At 46.8% G+C, this 16,125-nt stretch overlaps 1 protein-coding gene across 4 annotated transcripts in view; it reads left to right on the top strand.

Annotated features, from left to right (window-relative positions):
- The window catches only part of LOC127599696 (SH3 and multiple ankyrin repeat domains protein 2-like), a 195,654-nt gene that overhangs the window by 132,762 nt on the left and 46,767 nt on the right, over positions 1-16,125 (top strand). The window lies entirely within an intron of this gene.

Below are 16,125 nucleotides of genomic sequence, written 5' to 3'. Positions count from 1 at the left end.
TTAAAATGAGGTGTGTACTCGAAATGATAAAACAAATCCTTCAAGAGTAGAAAGGACGCTGACGTACTACATTGTAATACGAACTTGGGTATGTGTGTTTTGTTGTGTGTTGCCATTGGGGGGTTTGTAGCAACTCTGTCATGTTCTCTAATTATGAGTGCTCCTCTTTCTGAGTTTTTGAATGTGTCAATCTGTTCACGAGTGTGGGAGTGAGAGAGAGGGAGGGGGCAAGAGAGAGAGAGCATGTGTGCTGTTGTGTTTCGGCGTCAGACGGCCCTACAGTAGTTGTGTTTTGGTTTTTCATAAACATGAGTTCCCTGACTAGTGCCTCCGTGATCCATAGTAGATGCTACAATATATTACCATAACCTAACATGACATATATGGCGTTAAGACATTACAGTACCCGTTGTAACCTGTGTGGCACACGAGCTTCCAGACACGACTGTCCCTCTGTCAGAAATGAAATCAGTCATCAGCCACAACATGCTTGCTTTGCTTTCACCACTCTGCTGCCATGAAAGGCAAATTTGCATCACATTAAGTATTTTTGTGAAATGTGCCCTACATTTCAAAGTGTACACTGACGCACTAATGAAGCCACATTAACCTACAAAGAGGAATATTTTACTTTAACTTCAAGGATCACTATATAGTGGCGAACAGAAGAACCCAGGATTCTCTTTTGGACCAATTTAAATCTGTCCGCTTGTGTCACACCAGCTGCTAGCGAGCGCTAAGCTAATAAGGGTATTTTTGTATTTGTCTCACTTGTTGGCATGAGAGACCAGCAGCTGGTAAACAAAGATACACTGTCTTGCTAGGTTATATAGACTGACAGCTTAACAGCTCAGTTTAATGCTCATTTGAACTTAGCATGCGTTCACACACAGGAATGGGTATCTGCAATCATACAAAGAATGACTAAACTTTTACGTTACTATAATAATTTCATTGAGTGTAAACCAATTAGTCATGCTGCTACGTTCGTTACAACAGAGCTAACCCAATGTAAACAAGGCCAGCTAGCGATGCGTATGTTTTGACCTCACTGCCCCTGCGCCCAAGCGCGGTGACGATGTGACTTTGAAGCCCAAGTAGATGGGGCTGAGACGGCAGAGTCACTGCCACCGTTAAGCAAATACTGTACTGATTCCACCCATCAAAATAACATGCACAGCAGTGAAGTGGCACGGGTCGCCTCCGATTGTGAACATGCATTTTACACGAACATATTGTTTTTTTGTTAGTTGGAAACGACAAGGAGGCAGAAGGTGTAAAATAACGTTCATATAGCCGAAATTGCTGATTAATTTGAGTAATTTCTCCAAGACCGTGAAGAGAATGGTTAAGAGTGGAGCTTACATTTTTTTTTAATTCTTCCCCAAGATCAGTTTAGTACCGCAGCTTCGGTTCCCATCCCTATTCACACATGGCGTGTACTCCCTATGTACATACTCTAGTAAACCTTGCAGATAGGTCTCAAGTTCTGCCGTTCCCTGTGGTATGGCCGTTAACGAGAGAGAGGGCATTGGAGGGTGGGGGAGATGGAAAGCAGAAATGACACCAGAAACTACGCCCCGGTTCTGGCATGGTTACACCCAATAGTCATCCTTTTTTGTATCATTAAAAAGTTTGTTGCTAGCTCTCCGTTTTACCTGATTCATTCTGCAACACTACATCACACATACGGAGGCATAAGTTCATTCATTCATTCATCTTCTGAACCGCTTGATCCTCACTTGGGTCGCGGGGGTGCTGGAGCCTATCCCAGCCGTCTTCGGGCAGTAGGCGGGGGACACCCTGAATCAGTTGCCAGCCAATCGCAGGGCACACAGAGACGAACAACCATCCATGCTCACACTCACACCTAGGGACAATTTAGAGTGTTCAATCAGCCTGCCACGCATGTTTTTGGAATGTGGGAGGAAACCGGAGCACCCAGAGAAAACCCACGCAGGCCCGGGGAGAACATGCAAACTCCACACAGGGAGGCCGGAGCTGGAATCGAACCAGGTACCTCTGCACTGTGAAGCCAACGTGCTAACCACTGGACTACCGGGCCGCCCCGGAGGCATAAGTTTCACCACCCAAAACACGTGCCAATACATGAGACAATATGAGCTGTTTTAACTATTATGCAAAAAGGCTGATTCGGCTTTCGTCTTTAATGGTCAATTAACTTCTCTATTCATGCACAACTCTAAATATTTGGTTTTATTTTTTTCTACACTGAACCCACACTATAACTCAGCTCACCTTTCTTGGCTTTGCTGTTTCAGAGATTTTATTATGCAGGTTTTTTTGTACTTTTTTTTCAGTGCATTGTGTCTGTAGCCATCCTAATTGGCTAAGGGACTGTAGACCAATGTCAACAGGCTCTGCACATTGCACAGCAGGGATGCCCAAACTTTTTTGACCGAAGATCGCCTTAACAAGCAACAACCCTCCTGTGATCAGAATCAGAATCAGAATCATCTTTATTGGCCAAGTATGTAGAACACACAAGGAATTTGTCTCCGGTATAACACGCTGCACTAGTATCATCGTAAACAACAAAATCATTGAACCATTTTAGAGTAACCAGTAGTTTTGTCATACCATTTTGTGGTGCAAGAAGAGTGACTACGTCAGTGACTGTTTAAGGAGTTAATGGCTAGAGGGAAGAAGCTGTTTAAGTGTCTACTGGATTTGGTGCGCATGGATCTGTAGCGTCTGGCTGAGGGGAGTGGCTGAAAAAAGTGGTGGGCAGGGTGCGGGGGATCCAGGAGGATTTTCCGTGCCCTTGTCTTGATTCTTGCAGTGTGCAAGTCCTCAAGAGTGGGTAGGGCGGTGCCAACGATTTTTTCTGCCGTCATAACTGTCCGTTGAAGTCGGATTTTGTCCTTTTTTGTGGCGGCCCCAAACCAAACCGTGATGGAAGAACACAGGATTGATTCGATGACTGCCGTGTAGAACTGTCGTAGCACCTCCTGTGGCAGGCCATGCTTCCTCAGCAGCCTGAGGAAGTACATCCGCTGCCAGGCCCTTTTCAGGATGGAGATGGTGTTGACTTCCCACTTCATGTCCTGGGAGACTGTGATTCCCAGGAACTTGAAGGTCTCGACGTTTGACACAGGGCAGTTGGATAGTGTGAGGGGCAACTGTGGAGAAGAATCTTTCCTGAAGTCCACGATCATCTCTACAGTCTTGAGCGTGTTCAGCCCGAGGTTGTGTCGGCTGCACCAGAGCTCCAGCTGCTCCACTTGTTGGCGGTACGCAGACTCGTCGCCGTCTTTGATGAGACCGATGACCGTGGTGTCGTCTGCGAACTTTAAGAGTTTGACAGCTGGATCTGTTGAGGTGCAATCGTTTGTGTAGAGAGAGAAGAGCAGTGGCGAGAGGACACATCCCTGTGGGGCTCCAGTGCTGCTGGTGCGTATTGATGATGTTGTTGCTCCCAGTCTCACCTGTTGTGTCCGTCCCGTCAGGAAGCTGAGGATCCACTGTCAGATCGTAGGGGACACACCGAGGTGGAGTAGTTTGGGGGTGAGGAGTTCCGGGATGATGGTGTTGAACGCAGAGCTGAAATCCACATACAGAATCCTTGCGTAGGTCCTTGTGCTGTCGAGGTGCTGGAGGATGTAGTGCAGACCTATGTTGACTGCGTCTTCCACAGACCTGTTTGCCCGGTAGGCAAACTGGAGAGGGTCCAGCAGGGGTCCAGTGACGTTCTTTAGGTGGTTCAGCGCAAGGCGTTCAAAGGACTTCATGACCACAGACGTCAGGGCGACAGGCCTATAGTCGTTCGGTTCCGATGTTGCCGATTTCTTGGGAACTGGGATGATGGTAGACTGTTTGAAGCAGGATGGGACCTCACACAGCTCCAGGGATCTGTTGAAGATTTGTGTGAAGACCGGAGCCAGCTGGTCAGCGCAGACTTTCAGGCAGGAGGGGGACACTTTGTCGGGCCCCGGATCTTTCTTGATCTTTTGCTGCTTGAAGAGCCGTCTAACGTCCTGTTCGTGGATCTGTAGTGGAGAAAAAGAGGGTGGGGGGGTAGGTAGAGTGGTTTCTGGTAGAGGTGGGTGTGTGTGGGAAATGGCGGTGTCCTTTTCAAATCGGCAGAAAAACATGTTTAGTTCATTAGCAAGACCCTTATTGTTCACTGTTTGGGGGGATGGCATTCTATAGTTAGTGATTGCTTTCAGGCCATTCCATACAGATGCAGAGTCGTTAGCAGAGAACTGGTTTTTCAGCCTCTCTGCATAGCTTCTCTTTGCGATGTTAATTTCCTTTGTCAATTGGTTTCGGGCATGTTTGTACAATACCCGATCTCCACTTCTAAATGCGGCCTCTTTCTCTTTTCTGAGTTGCCTGAGTTTGGGAGTAAACCATGGCTTGTTATTGTTGAAGGAGCGGAAGGAGCTAGTTGGTACACACATGTCCTCACAGAAACTGATGTATGATGTTACAGTGTCTGTGTATTCATCCAGTGTGCCCGTTGAAGTTTCAAAGACGCCCCAATCAGTGCAGTCTCAGCATTCTTGTAGAGCAAGCTTTGCTTCTTCTGTCCATTTTTTCACAGTCTTAACAACCGGTTTAACACATTTGAGTTTCTGTCTGTATATAGGTATTAGGTGGATTAAATTGTGGTCAGAAAGACCCAATGCTGCACGGGCGACCAATCGGTATGCATTTTTGATTGTTGTATAGCAGTGGTCTCGAATGTCCTTCTCTGGTGAAACAGTCGATGTGCTGCTTATATCTGGGAATTTCACGGTTAAGATGTGCTCTATTAAAATCGCCCAAAATGATCAGGGGTGACTCTGGGTATTTTAGTTCGAGTTTGTTTACTTGTTCGGCTAGCGTTTGTATCGCCGTGTTAGCGTTAGCTTGTGGCGCAATGTAAACACCGACTAGTAAAAAGGAGGTGAACTCACGTGGCGAGTAGAATGCCTTGCAGTTTAAAGACAGCGACTCCAGGTCCGGGCTGCAGTGTGCGTCGAGCTTCGTGACATCAGTGCACCATTCTTCGTTGATATAGAAGCAAATCCCACCACCTTTCGATTACCCTGATAGCTCCGTGTCACGGTCGGCTCGGAGAAGGCGGAAGCCGGGTAGATGTAGCGCGGGATCTGGATGGCGGTCACTGAGCCAGGTTTCAGTGAAGCAGAGCGCAGCAGAACGTGCAAATGTTTTGTTGGTCTTTGTGAGGAGAAGAAGTTCATCCATCTTGTTTGGCAGAGATCGTAGATTAGCAAGATGGATCGATGGGAGCGGGGTTCGAAATCCGCGCTGCCGGAGCTTGACGAGCACGCCGGCTCGCTTCCCCCTACTCTGGCGGCGTTTCCATGCTCCGTACAGCGCAGCCGCTCCGCTCGCGATTAGCTCCGAAAAACCTTGTGGATTTTCGTGTGCTGGTGAAAAAAGACCGAGCGTAAACTTCCCAATGCGCAGCAACTTTTCCCTCGTGTAAGTAAGTCGCTCAGGGTCGCCAAAAACAAACGAAAATGACAAAAACAGGGATAATACTAGGGAGCGTGTGACCGAGGCTGCCATACCTGTCGGCGCCTGATGACGACCCGTTAGTCCACGTACACGCATAAACACACGCACACACACACACGTGTGCACCCAGGCAGAGACTTGACGCGGAGGCATGGGACACACTTTTGCAGCGTGTTGTGTGAAGAAACTATCGTATATGCGTGTACCGTTTTAAAATGCTTCTCCTGGCACTCCATGTTCTCATTCTTTGTCAGTGCCATTGGTGAATTGCAGATGAAACAAACTTTGAGTGACGATAATTTTTTCCGCACTATAAAGTGCACCGAAAAGTCTTGCATTTTCTTAAAAGCTCACGGCGTGCCTTAAAATCTGGTGCGCCTTGTGTATGGTCATTACGGTAATATTTCGACTTCAACATGGTTCCTTGGTGTAGACATGCTTACAATGTTATAACTTGCTGTTGTTTCAGTGAACTGTGTTGCTGCTTTATCAATTTTTTGTTGCAGCTCCGAAAAAAGGAGAGCTGTGGTGTTGTTGTTGTTTTTTTTTTAACGCACACTTTATTAATGGTTTTCACAGTCTCAACAAATACAGGTACATCTTTGTCCGTCTCCGTACCTTCTCTTCTTCCGTTCGACTCAAGAGGCATTCATAGACCGCCTCAGAGAAACGTAATTTAACGATTCCTTCAAAGAAACTGCGAAAGTTGAAAATAATGCCTCAAAACAGAAATCAAGCGAGGAAATCACAAAATATAGCAAGTCAAGTCAACACTATTTATAGAGCACTTTCAAACAGCCATCGCTGTATACAAAGTGCTGTACATGGAGCAATTTAACATGCACAATAAACAGTAAGACAAATCGGTAATAAAGGGGGTAGAAAGCACCAAACAGTAAAACCAAGAACAAATCTAAGTCATGCTGAGTCGAATGCCAAAGAATACAAGTGAGTTTTGAGGAGGGCTTTGAAGATGGGCAGCGAGGCTTGCCGAATGTTCAGTGGTAGGTCATTCCAGAGAGAGGGACCAGCAACAGAAAAGGCTCGATCCCCTCTGAGCCTCAGTTTAGTTCTTGGTACTTCTAACAAAGTCTGGTCCACAGACCTGAGGCGCCGGGCAGGTGTGTAGCGGCGGATGAGCTCAGAGAGGTAAGGTGGCGCGAGATTATTCAGAGATTTGAAAAAAAAGAGGAGGATCTTGAAAATAACTCTAAAATGAATGGGGAGCCAGTGAAGGGATGCCAGAGTATGAGTTATGTGCTCCCTCTTACGAGTACCAGTCAAGAGGCGAGCAGTGGCATTCTGGACCAGCTGAAGGCGCTTAATGGAGGACTGGCTGACTCCAAAGTAAAGGGCATTGCAGTAATCGAGCCAGGATGTGACAAAGTCTATAGCCCCCCTATAGAATGTATTTTGTGATTTCCTCGTTTGTGAATACAGTACACTAACACTTCTGAGACAGTCCAGTCTCCTACATTTTAATGACATTTGATCATTTTGTTGGAGCTACACTCAAGGTAATGACAAAATAAATTCTGTAGGGGGGGCTATAGAATTTATCTTGTGATTTTCCTCACTTGATTTTCTGTTTTGATACGTTCTTTTCGTAGTTTCATTGAAGTAATTGTTATTTACATTTTTCAGAGGCGGTCATGAACGCCTCGCGAGTCGAACAGAAGGAGCGTAGCTCCATCTAGTGGATGCCTTGTAGATTGCGTCTTATAATTCAGTGGGTCAAAAATTGTGACAAAAGTGACAAAAATTACAAAATAGGTCATTCATTGAAGGTGCGCCTCATAATCCAGTGCGCCTTTTAGTCCGGAAAATACGGCACATCCCAAAAATTACCTTCTCTCGGGGGGAACACCGCCTTCAGCAGAAAAAAATGCTCCAAAGTCAGATGAACTGTGAAATACACGTGAGTCAAAATGTGTCCAACCCCGTAAAAGTATTATTTTACAGTATTTTCTAAAATATATATCTCATAATTATTTGGAAGATGTTTATTTTTAATGTTTTAAAAATTCTACAGTACATTATTGAATGTTATAATTGTAAAAAATAAAACTGACGACAGGCGACCCGGTGATCTAGTGGTTAGCACGTCGGCTTCACAGTGCAGAGGTACCGGGTTCGATTCCAGCTCCGGCCTCCCTGTGTGGAGTTTGCATGTTCTCCCCGGGCCTGCATGGGTTTTCTCCGGGTGCTCCGGTTACCTCCCACATTCCAAAAACATGCGTGGCAGGCTGGTTGAACACTCTAAATTGTCCCTAGGTGTTAGTGTGAGTGTGAATGGTTGTTCGTTTCTGTGTGCCCTGCGATAGGCTGGCATCAATTCAGGGTGTCCCCTGCCTACTGCCCGAAGACAGCTGGGATAGGCTCCAGCACCCCCCGCGACCCTAATGAGGATCAAGCGGCTCGGAAGATGAATGAATGAATGAATGTTCTTCTCTCGGGGGGAACACTGCCTTCAGCAGAAAAAAATGCTCCAAAGTCAGATGAACTGTGAAATACACGTGAGTCAAAATGTGTCCAACCCCGTAAAAGTATTCTTTTACAGTATTTTCTAAAATATATATCGCATAATTATTTGGAAGATGTTTATTTTTAATGTTTTAAAAATTCTACAGTACATTATTGAATGTTATAATTGTAAAAAATAAAACTGACGACAGGCGGCCCGGTGGTCTAGTGGTTAGCGCGTCGACCTCACAGTGCAGAGTGCAGTGCAGTTCAATTCCACCACCGGCCTCCATGTGTGGGGTTTTCATGTTCTCCCCAGGGTTGCGTGGATTTTCTCCGGGTACTCCGGTTTCCTCCCACATTCCAAAAACATGCATGGCAGGCTGATTGAACACTCCAAATTATCCGCATGTATGAGTGTGAGCGCGGATGGTTGTTCGTCTCTATGTGCCCTGCGATTGGCTGGCAACCGGTTCAGGGTGTCCCCTGCCTCCTGCCCGCAGCATGCCCGCGACCCTTGTGAGGATAAGCGGATCGGATGATGGATGGAAAACTGACTACTTCATGGATTTAATCTACCGCAGGTTCTTTTTGGAATGTAACCTCTGCGATAACGAGGGTTCACTGTATTTCATTCTGACTCGAAGGACTTGAAAGTGTTCAAGGATGGTAACAGATTCAATGCATTAAACTTCTTTTTCTGTTGAGACAATGTTTTTGTGTCTTGTGCAGCATCATTTGTTTATTTACCAAGCCATGACAGTGCCCAATGGAACATACATTGAATTTCAGTTACGAATGAGTGAATATCAGGCTCTATACACAGCGCTATTGCATCGGCGGTGTGCGTCCACCTCGGGTTGTTGTCATGGCAATGGTGCATTGAAATTTACAGCTTGCCATGTTTGTGTTGGCCTTTGGAGAGAAAATAAGTAAAGGGTGGAAGATGAATGTGGTCGTTTTCATGACTGGGGAAAAGGGAGAAATTTCAGACAACATTATTACAATATTTGGGTCGCATTATGAATGAAGTTGTATGCATACACAGTTCGTGCTAGCTTTAGTGAAGTGTCATGAACACTGCACATTTTTCCCTCTCCCTCTGTCCATCTCTTTTGTGTTAGAAAGTGATTGTAACTACTGTATAGCCATAGTGATCATTTCAGAAGTGTTTTCATACGGGTTGTTTAGCCTATAGCTGTCATAGGCAGTGCAAGGCAGACTCACTGAGGGGATTTCGCACAGCTTGTTATCTGTCGCAGCTCATCTTTGGTTGGAAAATGGTCACATCTTTGATCCTCGGCCCTTTCTCATTCACTCCACCGCTTTGAGCCATGATGGCTTATATTTCCCACGTCTGTGCATATGGGCTAAAACGGTGGAGATCATGTCTTTAGAATGACATTCTGTTCTTATTCATGTACTGTCCTTGTCAGTTTGCATCCCATATCCCAAGTGTATGTGTGTGTGCGTGTGTGTGTGTGTGTACACTACACATTAGCAGGTACATGCGTGATTCACAGCTCAGAGCAGCATCAATCTTTCATTGCTTGACGTCAGTAGGTTGTTTGCATGCATTTGCTTTGTCCATGCGGTTCAGCACTTCGGTTAAGACCAACGATGCGTTGACCATTGGGAATTTTCGGGAAAAGATGTTGTTATAAAAATGTACGAACATTCACTTGAATGGACCAGCGAGACGCTGGCTGTGTCCTATTTCTGTCGCAATGCGCGTCTTCGGTGACTGCCACCATCTTTTTGTGGACTAATGAAAAAGTCATACAATGCGACATATTGTATATGGAGCCTCAAAATGCAATCCAGGCTGGCATTGTTCAAATCACTGGTAGTCCACGTTACATCACTATGTAATGCATCAATGCATACACAACTGTCACGTGCAAGGGTGTGTGGTGACATTCACCTCACAGTGCAAAGGTGCATGGTTCGATTCCAGCTCCAGCCTTCCTGATTGGAGTTTGAATGTTCTCACCGTCTTTGTGTGGGTTTTGTCTGGGTACTCCCGTTTCCTCCCACATTCCATAAACATGCATGGTAGTTTAATTGATCACTCTAGAATATTCTTATGTGTGATTGTGAGCATGAAAGGTTGTTGTTTGCCTGTGTGTGCCCTGTGATTGACTGGCAACCTATTCAGGGTGTACCCGGCCTACTTCCCTACTGCTCCAGCACGCCTGCGAACCCCATAAGGAAAAGCGGTTCAAAGCTATAAGCTTTCGTTATGTTCATGTCCTCTGAGTAAGACCTTATTTTCCCGAACCCCAGTTCTGCTTGCGTGGCCACGGAGCTGACCCGAGCTCATTAAAATAAATGATTCTATGCTTGACCTTTTATTTTAGTGCCATTAGTGAATAATTCATTTAAAAAATTCCCTCATGTTTTATTTAAGTTGTACTACATGCGTTGTGGTAACATGCAGTTTTATGTTCATACTGAAAAGTTGAATTCAATGTCTGTTTTATTGTGTTACCAGCCAGGAAAAGGCACATGATTCAGAATACTTGATGTAGTTACAAAATAAGGCCCTTTTTCCCCAGGCTCCCCTTACAGTCGATTCATTAATTCATTTTCTATCCCGCATATCCTGTTCAAGGCCACGGTGGGGTTGGAGCCTATCCCAGCTGACCTATTGCACCCTGGACTGATCACAAGTCAACCGCAGTGCACACAAAGAGGGAGACAAAGATTCACACTCAGGTTCACACCAAAACTGAGTGGCAACTGAACCCACGCTGCCTTCAGAGAAGTCATGTGAAAGAACCACAACACAATCACTGACTCCTTTTACGGTTCATCCATCCATTTTCTAACCCACTTATCCTCAAGAGGGTTGCGGGCATGCTGCAGCCTATCCCAGCTGTCTTCGGGCAGTACAGTCGAACCTCTTTTCACCGTACCTGGTTTACGTTTTCACACCCATAATATTCACATTTCAAAGTACCAATTTCATTTACGGTAATTAATTTTTCATTTGCCGATTTTGCTTTTAATGAACACTTTTATGACATAAACGTCATTGTAACTTAGTTGTTACTAAGTTAGATTGGGAGGGGTTCCGTTGTAGTGTGTGGCCGGCAGTGCTCATTTGAAATTTGGCTCATCATTTACTCAATATTAACACAACACCTCAATCTACCTTCACAGATCTTTATGAACACATTCATTCATTCATTCATCTTCCGAGCCGCTTGATCCTCACTAGGGTCGCGGGGGGTGCTGGAGCCTATCCCAGCTGTCTTCGGGCAGTAGGCGGGGGACACCCTGAATCAGTTGCCAGCCAATCGCAGGGCACACAGAAACGAACAACCATTCGCACTCACACTCATACCTAGGGACAATTTAGAGTGTTCAATCAGCCTGCCACACATGTTTTTGGAATGTGGGAGGAAACCGGAGCACCCGGAGAAAACCCACGCAGGCCCGGGGAGAACATGCAAACTCCACACAGGGAGGCCGGAGCTGGAATCGAACCCGGTACCTCTGCACTGTGAAGCCGACGTGCTAACCACTGGACTACCGGGCCGCCTCTTTATGAACACACTCAAGCCCAAAAGAAATAAAAAGTTACATTACTTACAGTCTTAAAATAACAGAGTGGCAGCATCACTTCCCATAAATAATACATTTTTCGGTGCAGCACATAAAGAGCAGCATGCCTGAACCCACTGTGCTCTGGGAGCTGATGTTTATTTTTAAATCAAGCCCAACATTGGACACCGTTGAAATGCGGCATGAGACCAAAACCTTTTAAGTTGGCTTCACAGGGAGAAGCAAATGGAGAGTGACATTTGGCAAAGACGCGTATTGACAAAAAAACTAAACAAAACAAAAACAAAAACAAAAAAAAACAATAAAATGAATTCCTGATGAATAATGACTTGCTATGATGATCCACCACTCCAACAGTGATCAAAACCTCAGCACCACTCCCACCTCCAGCAGTATCACACAGCAACTGTTGCTAAGCAACCACGAACATTCTATGTGTCACTGTGGAAACACTGATAATGCAGCTTTTAAGAGTAAAGCCTCACTGAGACTCTGGAGATGCAGTCTCAGTAGTGTAGCTTGAATATGACTTTACAGCATCAAAAAGGATCCGGTGCTTGGAAAATGTGGCCTGGGGTCTGTAGAATGGATGAATCAACATTTAACTAAGACAATATCCGTTTAAAACTGTTGTAAAATACGATTTTGAAGATAAGCAGTCAGGAACCATAGTGATAGGATGGGAGCTGGGTCATCGCATGGCTGTCAAGATACCAGTACTAACCCAAAAGCACAATTCAAGAAAACAAGGGCAGCTTCAGATTGCTAATGGACGGGCAGCATTAAATGGAAGACTTCGTCAATGGTGATGGAACCCAAGTGGTTGATAGAGCTTAGGAGGTCGAAATCATGTTTGGGGCACGAAATTTTTCACAACAGGGGACTTTTCACCGTAGCAAATTTGATTTCAGATGTAAACACACACACACACACACGCGCACACACACACACACACACACAAACGTATTGGTACACGCACACACAAACGTACCTGTACTCTTTATTTTTATTCCAATAGTGCATAAGTATGAGCACACACTTATTTGACACTTCATATAGTCAGTGTAGAAAGAAAAAAAGGGAAAGAAGGGAAGAGAAATTTACGATAAGCATTCACTTTCACTGACATCAATTTCTTGGCTAATGTATTTTATTTTTCTTCCTCCGTCTTTCATTTTAATCACTTTTACCCTCTCTTCCAGTGTCAGAGCTCTTCTCGTCTTAGCTGCTTGACATCCAAAGGTCCATTTTGTAGACATTTTAGCAATGCAACATTCTTGCTGCATCTGAAACTAACAATAACAAATACTTCCTGGACTACTGCACATGTGTAAACCAGTGTGGTGGTTGCTGTTGTCGTTTCCTTACGAAGCAGTAGAGGTCGCTGTTGCATTAGACTTCGTTGTTGTGAATCTCGTCGCGAGGCAAGAGCAGAGAATAAGTTTTCGTATAACGCAATAGAGGTTTTTTTTTGTTGTAGGAGAAGGTGTTAATGCATGAAGATATTTTTTCACGCTGGATATTTTCGCCCATGTAGGTTTCGTTGTAGAGGAGTTTCACTGCATTATGTATTGTTATTGGTCACATACGCTTTGGTTGTCTTGTGGCCCAATTTGTAATAAAGTGGTTATTCTGACCCGCATCCCTCCTTCCTCTTTTTAGTGGAGGGATGAGATGACCTTAAAACCTCTCCATCACCACAGACCAGATTAGAAGTGTGTCATAATTGTTGTGTCATAATTGTTGATGCCTCTATTGGGCGGATTAGAATGGATTTATCGCATCAGGTATTAGTAACTGCAGTAGAAAAACATGATTGTCATCAAAGTGGATAGAAAATCAGATTAATTCCCATCTGACCACTTTCAGTTAAATGGGCAGGTTGATGCTTAATGTTGTGGAACTTTTAAACTGTCTACTCATCTCTTCTGCTTCAGATGACAGAAGGCTTATTTGTTTTACTACAGTATGTGTGTTTTGGTATGTTATTGATCAGACTAAATGTTCAACCATAAAGTTGCTGTGTTGTATTGCTGTGGTGTCTTGCCATCTAACTTTCCACGAGTTTGAGCATTCACACAAACTCCCTTAGCCTTCCACGTTGAGCAACATTAGACATTCACACAGTGGCTAAAAAAGTGTCACAGCTGTCCAAAATCGAAGATCAGAAGTTACCCGATATCGGTATGTTACAAAAAAAATATCTAACCACCTCCATCCATCCATCCATCATCTACCGCTTATCCGAGGCCGGGTCGCGGGGGCAACAGCTTTAGCAGGGAAGCCCAGACTTCCCTCTCCCTAGCTACTTCTTCCAGCTCTCCCCGGGGGATCCCGAGTCGTTCCCAGGCAAGCTGGGTGACATAGTCTCTCCAGCGTGTCCTGGGTCTTCCTCGGGGTCTCCTCCCGGTGGGACATGACCGGAACACCTCACCGGGGAGGCGCTCAGGAGGCATCCGAATCAGATGCCCAAGCCACCTCATCTGGCTCCTCTCGATGTGGAGGAGAAGCGGCTCGACTCTGAGCCTCTCCCGGATGACTGAGCTTCTCACCTTATCTCTAAGGGAGAGCCCGGACACCCTGCGGAGAAAACTCATTTCAGCCGCTTGTATCCGGGATCTCGTTCTTTCGGTCACGACCCATAGCTCGTGACCATAGGTGAGGGTTGGGACGTAGATCGACCGGTAAATTGAGAGCTTCGCCCTTTGGCTCAGCTCCTTCTTCACCACGACAGACCGATACAACGTCCGCATCACAGCAGACGCTGCACCGATCCGCCTGTCGATCTCCCGCTCCCTCCTACCCCCACTCGTGAACAAGACCCCAAGATACTTGAACTCCTCCACTTGGGGTAAGATCTCCTCCCCGACCCGGAGGGGGCACTCCACCCTTTTCCGACTGAGGACCATGGTTTCAGATTTGGAGGTGCTGATTTTCATCCCAACCGCTTCACACTCGGCTGCGAAACGCTCCAGTGAGAGTTGGAGAGCCCCGTTTGAAGGAGCCAACAGCACCACATCATCTGCAAAAAGCAGGGATGTAATACTGAGGCCCCCAAAACGGACCCCCTCAACGCTTCGGCTGCGCCTAGAAATTCTGTCCATAAAGGTTATGAACAGAATCGGCGACAAAGGGCAGCCTTGGCGGAGTCCTACCCTCACTGGAAACGATTCCGACTTACTGCCGGCAATGCGAACCAAACTCTGACATCGGTGGTATAGTGACCGAACAGCCCGTATCAGGGGGTTCGGTACCCCATACCCACGAAGCACCCCCCACAGAACTCCCCGAGGGACACGGTCAAACGCCTTCTCCAAGTCCACAAAACACATGTAGACTGGTTGGGCGAATTCCCACATACCCTCAAGGACCCTGCTAAGGGTGTAGAGCTGGTCCACTGTTCCACGGCCGGGACGAAAACCACACTGCTCCTCCTCAATCTGAGGCTCGACTTCCTGACGGACCCTCCTCTCCAGCACCCCTGAATAGACCTTACCAGGGAGGCTGAGGAGTGTGATCCCTCTGTAGTTGGAACACACCCTCCGGTCCCCCTTTTTAAAAAGAGGGACTACCACCCCGGTCTGCCAATCCAGAGGCACTCTCCCCGTTGACCACGCGATATTGCAGAGGCGTGTCAACCAGGACAGCCCCACAACATCCAGAGCCTTGAGGAACTCCGGGCGGATCTCATCCACCCCCGGGGCCTTGCCACCGAGGAGCTTTTTAACCACATCGGTGACTTCAACCACAGAGATAGGAGAGCCCACCTCAGAGTCCCCAGGCTCTGCTTCCTCAAAGGAAGGCGTGTTGGTGGAGTTGAGGAGGTCTTCGAAGTACTCTGCCCACCGGTTCACAACGTCCCGAGTCGAAGTCAGCAGCGCCCCATCCCCACTGTACACAGTGTTAGTGGTGCACTGCTTCCCCCTCCTGAGACGTCGGATGGTGGACCAGAATTTCCTCGAAGCCGTCCGGAAGTCGGCTTCCATGGCCTCACCGAACTCTTCCCACGCTCGGGTTTTTGCCTCGGCGACCACCGAAGCCGCGGTCCGCTTGGCCAGTCGATACCCGTCAGCTGCCTCTGGGGTCCCACAGGCCATAAAGGCTCGATAGGACTCCTTCTTCAGCTTGACGGCATCCCTTACTGCTGGTGTCCACCAGCGAGTACGAGGATTGCCGCCACGACAGGCACCAACCACCTTACGGCCACAACTCAGATTGGCCGCCTCAACAATAGAGGCACGGAACATGGTCCACTCGGACTCAATGTCCCCCGTCTCCCCCGGAACATGGGAAAAGCCCTGTCGGAGGTGGGAGTTGAAACTCCTTCTGACAGGGGATTCCGCCAGACGCTCCCAACAAACCCTCACTATACGTTTGGGTCTGCCAGGACGGACCGGCATCTTCCCCCACCATCGGAGCCTACTCACCACCAGGTGGTGATCAGTTGACAGCTCCGCCCCTCTCTTCACCCGAGTGTCCAGAACATGCGGCCGCAAATCCGATGATACAACTACAAAGTCGATCATCGAACTGCGGCCTAGGGTGTCCTGGTGCCAAGTGCACATATGGACACCCTTATGTTTGAACAAGGTGTTCGTTATG

The sequence above is a fragment of the Hippocampus zosterae genome, chromosome 4 (genome assembly GCF_025434085.1).
Source record: "Hippocampus zosterae strain Florida chromosome 4, ASM2543408v3, whole genome shotgun sequence".
Classification (NCBI taxonomy): domain Eukaryota; kingdom Metazoa; phylum Chordata; class Actinopteri; order Syngnathiformes; family Syngnathidae; genus Hippocampus; species Hippocampus zosterae.
The sequence above is the reverse complement of the archived record's forward strand: the minus strand, read 5'-3'. Positions and strand labels throughout refer to the sequence as shown.